At 48.4% G+C, this 12,830-nt stretch overlaps 1 long non-coding RNA gene across 3 annotated transcripts in view; it reads right to left on the minus strand.

Annotated features, from left to right (window-relative positions):
* Positions 1–12,830, minus strand: part of LOC147353051 (uncharacterized) — a 435,406-nt gene that overhangs the window by 151,284 nt on the left and 271,292 nt on the right. For all 3 annotated transcript variants that reach the window (XR_015145327.1, XR_015145328.1, XR_015145329.1), the window contains exon 4: positions 2,196–2,244. This is a non-coding gene — a long non-coding RNA (uncharacterized LOC147353051). The remainder of the gene's footprint in view (positions 1–2,195; positions 2,245–12,830) is intronic.

Here is a 12,830-nt window from a genome sequence, read left to right on the forward strand (position 1 = left end):
TCACAGATGAACAAACTGGGCCTGAGATATCACACACCTGGGGTGGCAGATGGCCAGTGGCAGTTCTTCATCCCTGCCTACATTTTTGCATTTGCCTTGTAACTGGGGAGAACTCTGACTCCATGGGCAGGGCAACAGGCTCCACCCCTGAACTTTGGCCCCAGCCGCGTGACTTGTGTTGGTCACCATGAGGGAAGGGGGTTTAACAAGTGGCCCCACACTGGGACGTGCTCTCTGGCGATGTTGCCATGGCCACAAGGACATGCCCGAGCTGGCCTGCTGGAGATGAGAAACAAGTACAGCCGAGTGGGCGCCCTCTTTGTCCCAGGAACAGTCAGCATAGATCAGCCCCACTGCCAATCCCAGAACACGAGTGAATCCAGCCAAGATCAGCAGAGCTGCCCAGCTGAACCCCAGCTCATTCCAGATGTACAAGCAATACATACTTAGCATTCTCATGATGCTGAGGTTCTGTGGTGGTTTATTATGCAGCACTCTCATGTCAAAAGCTAACTGATACACCCAGTAAGCACTGAAGTCAGGATTTGTGCTCAAGTCTGTTGACTCTACCATCCATGCACCTCTCCCCACAACACTGTTTTCACTGTGGTTCTCATAATTATTTGCATTCATGACAAAGTCTAGGATTTAACATTTTGGAGACTATAGAAGTGGATGTTGGGTGAGTGGGCTTTATCTTTTGTGGTTGTCAGAGAGAATGGGAGGGATACCATTTGCAAACTTGGGAGTCAGAATACAATCCATGCCATGTGGTTGAAGTCTGGTCAGTGACTGCTCCCAACTTGCTCCCCATCTTTCCTGGTCAACCACAGCCACATGCCAAGCAAAAGCTTTCTTGTGTTTGCCTCTAGTACTTAGGAAAGAATGCTAATAGTAATCCTCTAATCCTAATAGCTAAAACGCACCAAGCACCTACTTTTACTAGCCTCCACATGGATCATCCCAATTAATCTTCCCAACCAACCAAGGAGCCTTATTATTTACATTTTACACATGAGAAAACTGAGGACCCATCAGAATGTCCTCACCATTGGATTCTGGAAGAATTGCAAACTGAAGACTGGTGTTTCACAGCTTAGAATCTGAGAGAGTTATTGGTAAAACTGCCAGCAGCAAAGACATCGATTACATTTTAGTTACTAATTCAACAAACCAGTTCGATGTAACCATTCTTCATGAGGCCAAGTGATGAAGTAAGTGCTTAACCTTCAAAATGCAGGAGACAAAAACCAAACGGGAGAGAGAGTCCAATCCACAAATACAGTGGAGATTCTCTCAATGATCAAAAAAACAAGCAAACACAACGATCATGACAGGTATAGAAGACTTGCACTCTATAAACCAGCTCGACCTGAGGGACATTGACAGAATGTGCTGCCCAACGACAGCAGAGCCCACCGCTTCTCCTGAGCACACAGAGAGCCAACCAAGGCTGGCCGACCACCTGCTGGGCCACTGTGGCTCATGGCTTGTGTTTGCATAGTCCATGACCTAAGCATGGTTTTTATACTTTTAAAGGGCTGTCCCAAATAAAACTAAACAAAACCACAAAGAATACACAACAGAGACATTACCTGCCTTGCAAACCCTAAATTGTTTGCAATCCCCCCCTTTACAGAAAAATCTGCCCTTCCACTCTTCTGGATCATAAAGCAAGTCTCAGTAAAGTTAAAAAGGTTGAAATGATACAAAACATATTTTTTGACCATAGTGAAGTCTAGCAATTATTGCCATGAAAGCATATTGAAAAAAAAAAATAATAAACAGACCAACCCACAGAACAGGGTGTTTAGCAGCCCATACGTATGTATGGGCATTTCTCACATGATGACAACAAAGATATTTCAGTACATCTTGAAAAGGACCAACCACTCAATAAACGGCATCAGAACAATTGGCAAAAGTGCAAAAGCAAAAAAAACAAACAAAAAACTTACACCATAAAACTATTAGGAATAAATGTAGAAGACTTCGAAGATAGAGAACGTTTTCTTAAAAGTATAAATGCAAAAGCAAACCAAGTCAAAAATCTGCGTAACAATCAACACCATAAACAAACTGAAAATCCAAGCGACCAACTGGGAAAAAATACTTGCAAAATATAAAGCACAGAACAACATCCAAAATATTTAATGCACTTTTAGAGATCAGGTTAAAAGAAGATAAACACTCACCTACAGGACGTCCAAGCAGAACTGTTCAAAGGACAAGGGGAGGCAGCCCCTGAAAGAAAAGCACAAATGCCAGGTGTGAAAAGATGTCCAAACACACCACGGAGCAGAAACACGCCAGTTAAATTAACAGGATACAGCAATCTCTCTGGTGGGCCAGCGGCTAAGACTCCTAGCTCCCAGTGTAGAGGCCTGGGTTCCATCCCTGGTCAGGGAAGTAGATCCCACATGCCATGACCAGAAGATTCCACATGCTGTGACTAAGACCCAGCGTGGTCACATAAATAAGTTTTTTTCTAAATAAAAAACAAATTAAAATAACAGGATATTGCTATTACTTCACATGTTAGTCATAATGCAGAGACTGGCCATGGCCAGCAGTGGGAAGAGGATGGGGAGTAAGCTTAGCCACCATGGGTCCACAGACCGCTGTTTTTTACAGAAGTGATTGATAGGATCTACTCAAACTGCAAACCCACACGTCTGACAACCTAGACACTGCACTTCTTAGAACCCAGTTTTGGTGAAGACATACCCACGTAAGAACAGAGGGGTAGGTCTGGGGATGTTCAGGCAAACATGTTTGTTATAAGAAGACATGGAAAGTAACTGAAATGACGATGGATATGAACATGGCAAAGCAAACTGTGGCGTTTGAAAACCGTACGAAAGACTGAGTACTGGCTTAACAACGAGGCCAAAACACAGAGGACATGGAAAGACCTCTATGTGGAACCTAAAAAACAGTACAAGTGAATGTATGTGCAGAAGGGAACCAGACTCACTGATGCAGAGAACAAACCAATTGTTACCTCTGGGAAGAGGCAAGCAGGGAGGGGAAAACCTGGGGCAGGGGATGAAGAGGCACGAACTACTGCGTATAAACGAGGTGAACAGCCAAGACAGACTGTGCAGCGTGGGGACTTACAGCCATTGTCCTGTAATAACTGTTAATGGAGTATGATCTGTAAAAAATATCGAATCGCTCTGCTGCACACCTGATATTAATATAATATTGTAAATCAGCTATACTGCAATTAAAAAAAAAAACAGATTTTGGACTTCCTTGGCAATCCAGTGTTTAAGACTCTGCCTTCCAATGCAGTGGGCACTGGTTAAACCCCTGGTCAGGGAATTAAGACCCCACATGCCGCTGTGCAGTATGGGCAAAAATCTGAAAAACAAAAGTACTTCTAAGATATTGTTGGGAGAAAAGGGGGGGGTCCTGAATGTGTTTGGTATTACACCATCTATGTTTATAAACCATGCAAGGCAGCAGCTCCTCTGTGTACACAGATTTATGTCTGTGTGAAAAAAAGTGAAAGTGTTAGTCTCTTAGTCGTGTCCGACTCTGTGTGACCCCAAGGACTGTAGCCCTCCAGGCTTCTCTGTCCATGGGATTCTCGATGGCAAGGATGCTGGAAGGTCTTTAGGATATCAGCAAAGTTTTCTCAGTATAAGGAAAATACAGGTGAGTTTTGTTGTTTCTTTGGGCTTTTGTCTATTTTCCAGGATGGAGGTTATTTCTGAAATTTTATTTTATTAAAAAAAAGGTGTTTTTTTAATATATATATATATATATATTTTTGACATGGACCATTTTAAAAGTTTTTATTGCACTTCTTACAATATTGCCCCTGTTTTGTATTTTGGGTTTTGGCCATCAGGCATGTGGGATCTGAGCACCCTGACCAGGGACTGAGCCCGCACTCCTTGCAATGGAAGGCAAAGTCTTAACCACTGGACCACTGAGTGAGGCCCTGAAAATTTTTTTTAAAAAAGGATAAAATTGTGTGAGGCGGTGCATGTTTACAGCATGGGGATGGATCCACTCTGTAAGAGAAGCCAGCTGCCCTGCTGCCCCAGCCTGGCCAGCTCAAGGTGCTCTGTACATCCCGATGCTGTACGCCTTTATACTGTCATTCTACCCTGTTAATCCTTCCAGTCCTTTGGCCACCTGATGCAAAGAGCCGACTCATTGGAAAGACCCTGATGCTGGGAAAGACTGAAGGCAGAAGGAAAAGGGGATGGTAGAGGATGAGTCAGTTGGATGGCATCACCGACTCAGTGGACGTGAGTTTGAGCAAGCTCGGGGAGTTGGTGATGGACAGGGAAGCCTGGCGTGCTGCAGTCCATGGGGTTGCAGAGTCAGACATGACTGAGCAACTGAACAACAATAGCAAGCCACCCTGAGCTGAGGAAGACAATTGCCCTTCCCTGTGAGGGTGTCTGAGGAGCTTCCAGGACTTTTGGTTTTATTCTCAACTCTAAATCTAGGAGGCGGGAGTCGGCCTTTCCCCATGACATCTGATGCTTCCTTCCCTGTCGTCCTCCTTCATCCCGCGTCGCCCACCAGCTGTCCTGCCCCAGAGGCCCTCCTGGGTCTGAGGGCTCTGAGAGGACCCTTAACGATGAGGGATCCAGGGAGACGAGGTCATAGTAAGTGGCCCAAGTGGCCAGGCTCCTTGCCTGTGGTAGGCCACTCTCTATGCAGCTCCCCCTAAGCTTTAGAATTCTTTGCAAACTCCACAGAACACAGGGGCTTAAACTCCAAGTGGTGACAAAGCCTCTGAAACACATTGAGTGGGAAATCTTCGTCTTTCTGAGCATACTGGGGACCTCTGGGGGTGTGCGAGGGTGGTAGGGTCTCCCAGGAGAAGGCGGAGAAGGAGGCAGCAACGGGGGCGTGGAAGTGGGGGATAGGCTTTGAGATCATCCCCTCTAGTCTGGAGGCTGGGAGGGCGTCTGCAGAAAGCGACCGCCAGGGCAGAGGTGTAGGACGTATTGATTTCTCCTCACAATAGAGCTGCCTGAAGCCCTCGTACCCTGGCTCCAGAGCCCCGAAGCAGGTTTGTCAAATCCCAGATCGGGAAGTGCGGGTGAGTGGAGAGTCCTTTTAGCGAGTTGCAACGAAGTTATTAAAAAATTTAAAGCTTCAAAAAAATGAATAGGCTAGACCAGTGCTTCTCAAACATGGTCACTGTGCAGCCGGGGGCAGGGCCCTTGATTCTGAATTTCTAACCCAGATGATGCTCATGCTGCTGGTCCAGGGACCACACTTTGAGAAGCAAAGGATGAGAGGTAGATGGGAATGGACAAGACATGTCAGTGCAGTGCATAGCATAAGATTACATCTCGTCTTATGAGCTTTTATTTCAAGTGTGTGTGTGTGCTGGGATGTATTCTTTTATAATGCACTGGGATCCAAGAAAATGAAAAACACTGAACTGAGATCAGGAGGAGGACTGGAGTCGAAAGGCAAACACACTCAGGTGGATCTGGGCTATGGATCATTCTGACTCTATTTTAAACACGAAAATGTCCCTCTCAGGGACATATGTCTTATCTGGTCCTGAGTTGCTTCCATCACAAAAATTTGAACTTGTGCCATTTCCTGTGGCGCGGGCTTACATAGAGGGGTGAGAAGGGCATATCTATTTTGGAGTCTCATTTCAAAACGTCCCAATATCGCCGAAATCAACTGGCACAAACAGAGCGCCTGGGAGTTTCTTTCATAGAAATGGCAAAGTGCGTCTATCAATGGAGCACACGCAGCCGGGCGGAAGGGCCCGCCAATGGCCGCTCCATCAACCTTGGCAGATGTGTACATTACCCTTTGATCTCCAAGGATGCTGTATTTAGATGACATAATGCGTTTGGGGTTATCTTTCTCGAAGGTAGAAGGGACGTAAGCAGATACCCACTCTTGCAAGATAAAATTAGCACCTCTTTGCTGGAAGATAAACATTTTTCAGCAGGAAAGCTCTGATTAAAGTACAAAGCGGCCAGGGGTATTAGGCTGCACCCCTTTGAGTGAAATTCCTATTTATAATAAAAGGAAATAGCACTGCTATGACATAAAGCAATGGGGAGCCGCCACTCCCGCTGGAAAGACGGGGCTTCACTGTTGCAGCTGTTTTTGCAAAGGACCAGTGTGGGCCAAACTCTGGGTTGGGGGTGGACAGAAGAAAGTGGATGCTCTGTGTGGAACCCTTACCCAGAGACAGCCCCACTGATCCTGGCACTTCCTGTCCCCACATCTCAGGGCTGCTGTGAGCAGTTGTGGGGTCTGCTCCCTGCCCAGCGGAGTGGGCGCTTCCACCCACCGCAGTCGCCCAGCTGCTCACCCTGGGAAGGGTTGGGTCAGCCCAGGACGGGCACCATCTGGAGAATTCCTGCAGAGGCGCTATGTAGACTGGCTCTGGACACCCTATCTAACCCCTAGATGCTTGGTGCCTATTCCCACAGAGGCTTTTTGCCCACAGGACCCCTGTCCCCATGTCTCTCCCTCCACACCTGCCTCTGGTGGCTCAGACGATAAAGCATCCACCTGCAATGTGGGAGACCTGGGTTCTATCCCTGGGTGGAGAAGATCCCCTGGAAGGGGGGATGGCAACCCACTCCAGTATTCTTGCCTGGAGAATCACATGGACAAGAGGAGCCTGGTGGGCTGCAGTCCATGGGGTCACAAAGAGTAGGACATGTCTGAGCGACTAACAGCACAATACTGGACTGTGAACCAGATGACGCCTGGTACAAAGGCCTGAGGCTGGGCAAAGAGGCCAGGCGTGCACAGGGCTTTAGACTTTTTGTTTTTCCAAACTGGAAGGTTACCCCCATCACTCCTTTCCCATGCATGCACGTTAACAGTGGGGTTTCAATGGTGGTGCCCACCCGCCACGAGAATGCCAAAAGCTAGGCTGCTAATGGTGGCCCTGCCCCTCCCTTCGCAAGCCAAGCTGGTTAGTAAGGGCACTTGGCTTCTATGGCGTCTGGGCTTCCTCTGCAAACACCCCCAGATGTGGCTGGTACTGAGACATGGGGGAAGTGTGGCAGGGCACAGCTTTAAAAGAATGACAGTCATCGAGAACATGACAAAATCTGAAACCTACTAGGGCCAAGATGGGGGAATATTTGCCTTCCAGGGGACCCTGAGCTTCATTATACGTTCATTGTAACACATCGGCTAAATGACACATCTACAATTCCGAGGCCAGCCATCAAAACCCAAAGAGTAGCTGGTGGCCTAACTTCTGGAAATCCCCACCACTTTCAACCCACTCCAGTATTCTTGCCTGGAAAATCCCATGGACAGAGGAGCCTGGTGGGCTACAGTCCATGGGGTTGCAAAGAGTCGGACATGACTGAGCACACAAGCATACGCACTTCACAAAATAGTTGGAATAGTCCCCCCACTCACTAGCCTGTGAAATCACCCAGCCTATAGAAGCTAACCTCCCTGTATTTCAGGGACTCCCTCGCCTTCTGAGACAGCCCACATTTTGTCTGGGGAGTGTGTATCTCTCTAAATAAATCTACTTCTTACCTATCACTTAGTTTCTCACTGAATTCCTTCTGTGGGGACACATATAGAACCAGAGCTTCATGAAGTCCTCAGATCAGGTGTGCAATTTCAATGAAGACAGTGGTTTCGACTCCCAGCCCCTGGGTTCCAGTCCCAGTCTGAGTTGTGTGGTTTCAGCATCACAGTCCGGCCCTTTTCAGGCTGTCTCTAACCCCAGTTCTCTCCGCAGGTCAGTCCTCTGAAGCCTGAGTTTCAGTCCCCAGCCCCGCAGGTACCAGCAGCCTCAAGTCTTGGGCTGGGGACCACAGTGAGGTGGTGTGACTCTCTCTCTGTTCTGGCTGCCACCAACCTGCAGCTGCAATCTCTTCTGAGCCTCCGAGACTCCCCCTCTGTCCCCGCTAAGGTCCCTTCCCGAAAAGGGGCTCCCCATGTAGGGGGACCTTTTCTCCTTTCCAGCTTCCTCCTGGGGGTGCAGGTCCTGTCCCGATTCCTTTTTCTCTTTTTGTTTTCATCCTAGCTGGTTACATGGAGCTCTTTCTTGCACCTCGGGGTGTCTGGTATCCTCTGCCATCGTCCAGTGAGGTATTCTGCAGGAACTCTTCCATGTGGGGATGTATTTTGGCTGTATCTTTGGCAGGAGCTGGGCTCCATGTCCTTCTATTCTGCCATCTTGACTCTTCTCTCTGTGCATGTAATTAGGCTCAGGGTCTCCCGCTGAGCTCATCCTGAAGCAGGCCTGGGTGGGCCTTCAGTCCAAGGACGGGTGTCCTTATAAGAGACAGAAGAGAAAGATGAGGAGAGGTGGTGTTAAGGCAGAGGCTGGAGGGAGGCGGCCACAAGTCAAGGGACAACTGAAGTCAGTGCGGGGCCAAGACCCCACAACTGGAGCCCTGTATGGGTGATCTCCCCTCCACGAAGGATTTTAAGCAAGAGGATGATTGCCAACATCTGGGGAGTGGCACGCCAACTGGCTGCCATGTGAGAAGGTCTTGGAGGGGCGAGGTTGGGTGGGGAAGAACAGCCGACCGCCAAGGTGACCACGTGGAGGAAGGAGACAATCAGATACCTGGGGAGTCCGGGGCACAGACGCTGATGCCAAGGCTCGCCATGGCACTGCGTCTACTGCTCCTTTCAGGGCATCAGTGGAGTCTTAGCTCAGTCCTGTCCCCAAGTGGGTCCAGTGGGTCCCCAAACCTGTCCTGTGGTTACTTCCTCTGCTCCGGAATGCTTAATTGGAGCAGACACCCCTGGCTGTCCGCTTCAGGGAGGGGCAAGGGGTAGGTCAGAGTGGATTCCTAGGTTGTTGGTGGGGCTCCTGCTCCCACAGTCAGTTACAGCAATTCTGGCCCCTGTCACTTTGCTCATTTCATTTACTCTTGTCCTGGGTGACCCAGGAGTAAATGCGGCTGGAGGAGGGGCCCCCTCTCCCTTTCAGGATTTTCCCCTCAGGGCTGGGCTCTCGGGTCACCCCCTCCCAGGACCTGTGCTCACAGGGCAGCATTTCTCCTTGTGGGCCACCTGCATTAGACTCACGGTCTTCTGACACTGACTCTGCATGCAGCTGAATGGGACTCAGAAATTTGTTGTTTAGTCGCTCAGTTGTGTCTGACTCTTTGGCAACCCCATGGCTCCTCTGTCCACGGGATTTCCCAGGCAAGAATACTGGAGTGGGTTGTTATTTCTTTCTCCAGGGGATCGTCCTGATCCAGGGATCTAGCCCACATTTCCTGCATTGGCAAGCAGATTCTTTACCACTGAGCCACCAGGGAAGCCCCTCGGAAGCTATAGTGATGCATGAATTCACCCACATCTTCCATGCTGATGGTGAGAACCAACGCTGACCCGGAGTTCCCCTTGTGCTCCTTGTAAGGGCTGTCCCTTCAGAGTGAGTGGTGATTTGACCTGGCCCCACCCTTCCTGCTTTGGAGAGTCCTCCTCTGTCCCCTCTCCAGCCCACTTTGGGTTTCCCAAATCTCTTCATCAATCCTGGTTTGGGGAAGGGAGCCTGCAGGTAGTCATTTACACCTTGGTATAAATTTCTGTCACTGCCTTTCTGTCCCTCTTGGGGAGGGCATTTTGTAAGTCACAACTCACGGTGAATGAAAGTGATGTTCCCCAGAAAAACATGCCCGTGAGAACAGGTGAGCCAGGCACGTTACCTGTGCCACCCCTTTCTGGTGGTGGTGGTAGCTTAGTTGCTTAGTTGTGTCCAACTCGTGTGACCCCATGGACTGTAGCCTGCCACACTCCTTGGTGCATGGGATTTCCCAGGCAAGAATACTGGAGTGGATGGCCATTTCCTTCTCCAGATCCCTCTCTGAGGAACCCTGAATTCTCTGCTCCCCACTATCCAGACTCCCAGGACCCTGTAAGTGTGCCTGCTTCTCTAGGCAGTGTCCCACAACTCCTTGCCACACCTGACACGTCCCCTTTGCTCTGTCTCTTTCTGATCACAGACATGTGCACTGGAGAGTCTGGCCTATAACAATAGTGTCCAAACTCCTTCTCTTCTCCAAAACCAGGGCCTCGTCTCAGCCCCATCATCACCCACACACCACATCCCCATGCAAACCATATTCAGCTCACCAGGAAAAACAGGCTCCTCCAGTCCCCTTCTCCGAAAAACAGTTCTTGCATTTTCAAAGATGGATTTGATATTTGATACATTGAAAGGAGGAGGAAAAGCTGCCATGTCATTTCCACTTTACAGTTTAGTATTGATTTTGTTTTCAGTTACATCTTTGTAAGCCTTGTTCAGGTGTTGGCTTAATCCATCCTGGCTATTGCATGGATTCTCCTTGCTCAAGACCTCTGAGATCTCAGATCCTTAAAAATATTCCCTCCAAGTCCTCAAGGATCACCTGATTAATTTCAACACTTTAATCCAGCCCAGAGCAGATTGAGACAAACCCTGAAAAGATTATGGTGCTATCCCCATGCCTTTATGAAATTCAACAAAAAAGTAGTACTCAATCACGAAAAAGGAGGTAAGGAAATTCAGCAAAGTGCTAACTAAGGGCTGTGCTTATATTTACAATTAGTATATTTAATGTGATTTGGTTTACTGGTTCATTTTCTTTTCTGTTCATTGAGCCTCAGATTTGTTACAATTTTTTGTCATGTTTCCCTGCTTCCCCCATCTAATGGCTTGTTTGTAATTGTCTTTTTTATCTGCTCAAAGTTATGTAGTAGCCTAGATGGATACACGTGTACCTATGCTGAGTCCCTTTGTTGTCTACCTGAAACTATCACAACACTGTTAATTGGCTATACTCCAATATAAAATAAAAAGTTAAAAAAAATCACTTCTATTTGTGTGTTTCTACATTCTTTTGGAACATTTTACTTATTGTATAGATTTACAGTTCTTGCCTTTAATTTCTTTTCCTTTTTTCTTGGTGTTTAACTTACATCCATAGGGCTTCCCTGATAAGTTGGTAAAGAATCCGCTTGTAATGCAGGAGACCCTGGTTCAACTCCTGGGTCAAGAAGATCTGCTGGAGAAGGGATAGGCTCCTCACTGCAGTATTCTTGGGCTTCCCCTGTGGCTCAGCTGGTAAAGAATCCACCTGCAATGCAGGAGACCTGGGTTCGATCCCTGGGCTGGGAAGATCCCCTGGAGAGGGGAAAGGCTACCCACTCCAGTATTCTGGCCTAGAGAATTCCATGGACTGTTCAGTCCATGGGGACGCAAAGAGTCAGACACGAATGAGCCCCTTTCACTAACTTATATCCAGGGAAGTACAGAAAGTGTACAAGTCTTAAATTTATAGCTTGATGGTTTTACATGATTGTACACCTCAATACAAGGTATACACCAGCACCCAGGGCCCCCAGCCAGAAGACCTGCTCCTTCACAGCCTAAACCCTCCCCAGAGATGGCCTCTATTTTGACCCTACCATCAGTGCATATGGAGAAACACCAAATTCCTCAATCACGTTCTTGCTTTGGATGGCCTGACTGGGATGTGGGCAACCCACTGGGGTCTTTATCCTTCCTGGCAAACTTCCAGGATCCCTAAGATTGGGGCTTACATGAATGTACCCCACTCCCCAACCTGTCTTTGGGGTGACATTCAAGTCATGGCTCAACCTCTCATGGCCTCCTGCTCATGCAACCTGTCCCCTTCCACCATGGCTGACCCAGAAGGTCAACGTTCAACCCTGCCCAACCAATCACAGCCAAGCAATGCACCAGAAGCCTGAACACTATGTCCTGAGGAGTGTACTTCAGACAGGGACCTCTGCCTGTGTGTCATCCTGGAATAAAAGCTGGGCTCTGTAGGCAAGAGTCTGCAGACCTGGCACCTAGCCCTGAGGGATGCTAAGTCCCTCATCCTTCTCCACCACGCTGGCATCCTGGCAGACATCACCAATCGATCTTCTGCTCCCTTCCCCCTGACAGACATCACCAATCCATCTTCACTCCCTCCTCCCCAGCCTTGAGGGAGGCAGTGTCTAAACCAGCCATCCTCAGAGCCAGCTGCACATTGGGGTGCTTGGGTGCTTTGAAAGCAACCTGATGCCTGGGCCACACCCCCAAGGATTCTGAGTTAATTAGTCTAGGGTGCAGCCTAGGCACTGGATTTTTCAAATTCTCCCCTGGTGACTCTAAAGTGTGGTCCAGGTCAAGAACTCTTGCTCCCACTGGAGGAGCTTGGGCAGCCACCCCCGCCAAGCAGGTGAAGCCCATGGTCGGTCTGCTCTAAACCCGGCCACCCTGAGCGGTTCACAGACTGAACCAGGTGACTTCGGCATCCCTGGGTGCTGGCTGATGAGGGACAAGCTCAGTACCATCCAGACCTGCTCATCTGAACCTGCACTTCAGCCAGACCCCCAGGCTTGTGTGCACACTGCACACAAGGGCCCTGGATGAGAGGAGTCCCCAGGTGCAGCCCTGACATCTGTGGTTTAGCTCAGGCCACCTCCCTCCACCACTCACAGGTGTGGGTTTAAGAGATAGTACGCTTCCAGGATTGTCTTATACTGATGTGACAATCTGTGCTTTTTCTTTTTTCTTCCTTTCTCTCTCTTTTTTTAACATATGTTCTTAATCAACAGAAATGTTCTCCCCATAGTTTCTGTAAATAAATCCCTTAATATGAAAGCTAATGTCCTCCAAAGAACTCATGATAATAAAAAAAAAAGTCTTTTCCCATGAAGTCCACTTCCCACAGTAAAAGTCTGTGGTCCTTTCACTTTGGAGGCAAAGGTCCAGGGGCATTTCCACAGGACTATGTCTGGGAGTCGAGGGGTTCGGTCACAGCTATATGTATTTAAGAAGAAATCCACAGAAAAAGTTAAGAAGATACAAGACTTTGGCGGCTCAGTGG

The sequence above is a fragment of the Bos grunniens genome, chromosome 18 (genome assembly GCF_055505025.1).
Source record: "Bos grunniens cultivar Pamir isolate PY7600 chromosome 18, Bosgru_T2T1.0, whole genome shotgun sequence".
Classification (NCBI taxonomy): domain Eukaryota; kingdom Metazoa; phylum Chordata; class Mammalia; order Artiodactyla; family Bovidae; genus Bos; species Bos grunniens.